This window comes from Meleagris gallopavo, chromosome 3, assembly GCF_000146605.3.
Source record: "Meleagris gallopavo isolate NT-WF06-2002-E0010 breed Aviagen turkey brand Nicholas breeding stock chromosome 3, Turkey_5.1, whole genome shotgun sequence".
Lineage (NCBI taxonomy): Eukaryota > Metazoa > Chordata > Aves > Galliformes > Phasianidae > Meleagris > Meleagris gallopavo.
The window spans coordinates 20406460-20412864 of record NC_015013.2 but is presented as its reverse complement, the minus strand read 5'-3'; positions in this window follow the sequence as shown (position 1 = coordinate 20412864).

Below are 6405 nucleotides of genomic sequence, written 5' to 3'. Positions count from 1 at the left end.
ACATACATTTTAAAAACAACAACAACAAAAATAATTAGACTTTCAATTCACTTTTTCTATCTTAAACAGATGAAAAATTGAGATTTTGGTCCTGTTCTCTTTTACTATACTTTTTCTTTGCCAAAATCTCACTAGATTGTTACCCATACTCTGAGGATCTCTCACGGGAAAGAACTTGGAAGAGAACTACATCCAGTGATATACCAAGGCTGCATCAAAATTATGATTTCTTCTTTTAACTAGAGTCCAGAGATTTCTTTTTCAAAAATAGCTGGGAGAAGAGATATTAAAATCATTTAATGTATAAACATGGGAAATTCATTTCAGACCATCTTAATAAGATATTAGAAAAACATACACAAACAATAGGTGGCCTTTTTTTTTAAAAAAAAAAGACTTCACCTTCATCATTTATGTCCTTGGAATACAAATGTAGGTTTAGATTATACTTCTATTATCTGTAAATAAAGTCGATATACAACTGAGTAGTTTTTTTTGTTTTCTTTCCAGCAAGTTCGTTTTGATAATTTTAGATAGAAATAATAAAAAAGTAGAAATGTAACTACATAAACCTTTGAAATTCTTTTATTCTAAACAAAAAATAAATGCATATGCAGATAGTTCAATGTTGATTCTATTTAAAAAAACAAATAGGGAAGTAATTAAGCACTGGAACAGGTTGCCCAAGGAAGTTATGGATACCCCATCCCTGGAGGCATTCAAGGCCAGGCTGGATGTGGCTCTGATCTGGTGCGACTCTGACCATGGCAGGGGGATTGAAACTTGATGATCATTCTGGTCCCTTTCAACCCAGGCCATTCTACGATTCAGTGAATTAATTTCAGGCTACCAAACCAAGAATCACCAAACTATCCTAAAATATATTTACAGATCAATGCCTTAAGAATCACAGAATGCTTCAAAGTTCTATGAAGGAGAGCTAGGCACCTAATAATTTGTGTCTTTCTTCCTTTTTTTTTTTTGTATGAATTTAGATGTAAGTTGGTTTTCCTTGTTCATCAGGTGCTCACAACTTGTTATGCGTTAGTCTGGAGAAGCGGAGGATCATAGGAGGCATTGTTCTCTACAACTACCTGAAAGAGGTTGTGGTGAGATGGGGCTGGTCTCTTCTCCCAGATAACAGTGATAGGATGAGAAGTAATGGCTTACATTGCACCAGGAGAGGTTCAAGTTGGATATTAGAAAAAGTTTATTTTCAGAAGGAGTGGTGAGATAGTGGAAGAGGCTGCTCAGGGAGGCGGTGGAGATCATCCCTGAAAGTGTTCAAGAAACATGTGCATGTGGGATTGAAGGACATGGTTAGCAGGCATGATGGGGATGGTTGGATTAGATTATCACAGTTTTTTCCAACGTTAATGATTCTATGATCCTATGATTTTAATACATATATTGGTGATTATTATTTCTAAAAATCATTGTGCTTCAATTATGCCAGGAGAAAATGGCAAGACTAACATTTATGTAGCCATGTTTGGAAAAACTGTCTCAGGATAATACATGCCTGAGAAAGGGATATTCATTCACAATGACTTTTTTTTAAAAAAAACTGGATAGCAATGGTGTTTGGGAGAGAAAAAAATAAAATAAGGGAAAGTCTGGTTCATTTTGTAATATTGGAAAAAGATTAGATTGTTTGCATTTTCTTTGATTTAAAATGTATTACTGAATTTTATTAGCTAACCAAAAGTTGTAGATTTTTTTTTTAAATTTGAATATTTACATGGTAATTTATGCCACATTGATTTGATTATTGACTCTGCATTTTTGGAACATGAGGTTTTAAGGTCATAACTATAGAAGATGGTATGTTAGGATATTTAAAAAATTGTCGTATTACATATATCCAGGCTGGTGAATTCCTATTAATACTTGCTGTTCTCTAAACCTCTAACCTACCCTCATGGCCCACATATAGCACTAGCAAAATCCCACCAAAAAGCATAATTTTCCCTATATTCAGAATTAGTGCACTGCAGACCTGACTGATTATAGCTGAGATATTAGTTCTTATCAACTTACCTAAATAAATAAAACCAGAAGGGAGTTTCCGGAAAATGTCACATAAATACATGTTTAAACATCCACTCGACTAATAAAACTCTGCCCTACTAATTCAGACACAAGAAAGCAAAAGGTCAGAAAGATTTAAAAGTCATAATAATTTACTAATTGCCAGAGCATTGGGCCATCTGGCTAGAAGCAAGAGTCTTTGTCCTCAGCAGTGGACTCAGCTATATCAGTAGTGTAACTGCTGTTCAACAGCTCTGTTAGTTTAGCTCCTCCTGGAGCAGACATTTAATTGAAACTCAAACTGGATGCATACATGGCTCCCTGTTGTTAATTGGTCTTTAGAGATTGTTAAGAAGTATGCCAATTATCTCTAGTCCCAGTCCCAAAACAACATTTTTCATTTTTAAAGTGGGAAAATAATAAGGTCACCTTGTCTTTTCATTAATGAACATGAAAAAAAGTGACAGGTTCAAAAAAGAGTAAGTCTATTTGGTGTGTTTGGATGCAGACTTGAACAGAAGTACAACAGAGCTCATGTACCACTAAGGCAGGTGGCCTAGAGATTGTCTGATCAAACCCCTAAATTATTCTTAAAAATATTTTCCCTTGCATTAGGTTAAGAGCATTGTTTTAGGGTATGCAAACAGGAATGTACTCTGAGATGGCGAGCTTCCTGAAAAAGCAGAATTAGAGATATAAAGCAACAAGTACAATAGACGTAGCCTCTGTCAGAGAAACTAATTCTACATGCCAATTAGAAACATTTATTAGTACCACTAATCAGTTGTACTTTCTGGCGCAAAGTATTTAAACTGAGAAAAGAAATGAAAACATTTGGCAATCATTTCCAAACAAGACATGAGAACAGAAAATCTTTGCAAAATGTAGTAGTACATTCTACTTTTTAAAATATCACTGTTCTGAGCCATCAGCAACTATTCATTAGTCTTTCCTTAGCTGATAAAAAGGACTTCAGTACACATTCACTGTGATACAACTTCTCTTTAAAAAAAATTATAAAATATGTCCTATTATAACAGTATCAAAACTGACTTTAAGAGAGAAAAAGCAGGAATAAGTCAAAAGTCAGAGATAGTCATTAAGAATTTTTACAAAATGAAAAATGTTTGGGTACAAGATTTTCACTTCCATCTCTCCAGAGCAAAAGATTCATAATACAATCTCATATACAGTTCTTATTGTATTTACAATCAGGATATTGAATACTCATATCTAAGAATCTAAACCAATTCAGACTAAGTAGACTAAGGTTTTGTCTTAAAAATCAGAATGCTTTCTTTTTTTTTTTAATTACAAATTTCCACTTTTATTGAGGGTATCAAATAGTAACTGTTACCTGGAAGAGTATTTGGGGAATATAATTAAAAGAAAAATGGAAGACTTCTCTCTTCTCCTTTATTTACTGATACAGGAGTAGAACAAATAAGTAAGGGTGCTACTCTGAAAACTCTTACACATGCAGGATTTGTAAAGACACTTTAGATGATAACTAACAATTCCTCAGTAGAATACTGATAGGAACAAGAGATACTGCAACTCTAGATAGGCAGCTAAACTATTTTTTCTATTTGGTGAAATGGATGAAAACAGAAAGACATACAGCCAGCGTAAATAGTGCAGCTCAGGGTACTTTTCTCTTTATGACAGTATAAGACTACGCTACACCAAAAAACAATCTGTAGAAAAGCATGAAGAACAAGAAGCAGAATAACCACATAATCGAACAAGGGCTATAAAAAAAAAAATGCACATCAAGACAGCAGGTTACCTGAGGGCTTCAGCAGACCCAAGTTTAAAAATTGGTGCAAACGAGCAGTGGTCTAAATAAATATTTTAGATAGCCATCAAACAGGAGATTCTCAAAAGCTGACAGCAAGCTACCCAGCACTGAGTTGAACAGGAACTAAAGAATCCACATGTAATTTGTGTACATCTTATTTGCCATTAGGCAATTTAATAGTGAGAATTTGAATCTGTCTTACAGGCCTGGTCACACTGCTCAACCAAAAACTTGTAAAGTAAAAGTGTAAATTAAGTTTACATCAGATGACTATCTGTATCATCACACTTACAGATATTCAGCCAAAGAAGCTGAATTGAAACTTCTGAATCTAAATTTATTGCCCAATTACTAACATGAAAAAGATCTGTGGAAGAGGACATTTATAAGAACAGGTCTAACATCAAAGCCTGAAGATGAACAATAAAAATTAGTTGGATTTTGTTTAATAAGATTTAAAGCAGAGAAAAAAATTATACAAAATTATAATAAAATCCTAAATTTTAAAATTGAATTTGCTGCTATAGATTTCTTGCAGATACACTTACTCTCGAAGACAAGACGCTGCAAGAATATCCTAATTCCTATGTTCAGGTCTTCTGTTGCTCATTTTGAGACTAAGTGAGACTCTGCTTTAAGGTACAGCTCCATTCCCCTTCAGTAAATGAAGATATGAACAGCTTCAGGATCGTAAACCTCAACATATCACCTTGAGCTCCACTGTATAAACTTTGAAGTTCTACTTTTTGATTACTATTCTGTGTTAATGGTTCATATATTTGAATTTTGTATCATTAAAGTTTATCTAAACGTTAAGTTAGTTTTGTTGATGTTATTGTTTTGTTTTCTTCGGATTACTTGGTTGGGACTACATTTGTGAACTGTACTTCAGATTGTTGATCTTTGTGATTTTGGGTATTGCCCATCTAAAAGAGAATGGAACAAGATTTATTTTTCACAGAACAAAAAAAGATTGATACAGGAAATTTTTAAAAGCCATATTTTTCAAATTTATGGAAAAAATATTTGGTTTTCATACTGCTTGCAGTCAAGTGATCTGTATTTCTGTCAATGATATTTTTATCAGTGATTTTCTCAATATTTGCACTAGATAAAATGTTAACATATAGACATAAAAATTAATAAGCTTATAATTTAAATTCAGCAACATTATTGATGACTCAAGCATAATTACCTTCTACTTTGACACCTTTTATGCATGAGGGAAAACAAACTGCCATGACTAAGGAGAAGATGCAAGTAAAGACACTGCCAAAGACTAAGCTTAAACGTTGCTGGAAAGAATTCTGGATTACATTGTTTTACTATTTAGCAGTACCTTCTGTTAAGCTGTTAGGACTATATATTCCTGAAGAGGTCCTTTAAGCTCAAACTTGACTGACCTAAATAAATAATAAGATTGATTCTGAGTTGTAGAAAGTGTAATACTTGCTTATTTTTTATTTCTTTGTTTTCTGACTTTTTTTTGTTTAGTCATTTGTTTTGGGGTATTGTTCTGTGTTAGTTTGTAAGAGAGAAGTTTAAAATTAACTGATAGATTTTTTTTAATAGGTTTCCACAGGATGTAGTTAAAGTAATGTAGCTGTAATCCATCTTCAGATGCCTAAATAGGATTCACAGATACTAAAAGGAAACTTTCATGAACATTATTAAATATTCTTGGCTATTTCACAGAATCACACTGTCACAGAATGGTGCAACTCAGAAGGGATCTCTGGAAGCTATCTTGTCCATAGGACGTACTATAAGTAATACACTATAATGCATTCATATACTCACTGATATATAGAATAATATACTTCACATCTACAAAGTCTATGTATGTTTCACAATTCTAACCACAGATAAAAGATGCAGTGTGATGATATTTCAATATAGAAACAATTGCTCACTGCTCAACTGCACTCTATTTTTCCTTTATTTCTCTATTAATCAAACACTATTATTTAAATAAAAGACAGTTGTTTTAAAATTTAATGTCATTATTGATGAGTAAGAAAAATTACAAGTGATTAAATCTGAGGAGAGTAAATGCCCTGAAATCTCATTAAAAACTACAATCACTGAAATTGCATTTATCTTTCCTATTTGTCTATAATACATGTATTTATTAAAAGGTCGCAATAAAATAAAAGATTCATGATGTGTAAATTTAGCCAAGACTACTTGGGCTCCTTTCCTCATCTCAGATCGCCCACTCCTAAAGATGGGAATGTCATGAATCATTAGGTGTTCTCACCTATAGATGACTTTGAAAAATCATGTCTCTGTTCTCCATCAATGATTTCATATTGCACCAATTGCAAATCCCTACTTACACATTGTCATTTCTTGTCAGGGATAACTCATGTTCAAAAAAGATAAATGCTAGGAAACAAAAGAAGCAAAGGCAGAAAGGGAAACTGATGAACAGGCAGGAGAATTACTTTCTCCATAACCATTCAAATTTGGATTTAACTTGCAGCACTCCAAAGGAATCAGAAAACTGCAGCATAGCTTCTCAAAACTAAAAACTCTGAGGACAAAATTCATTTTCTGCTTTTTTTTTTTAA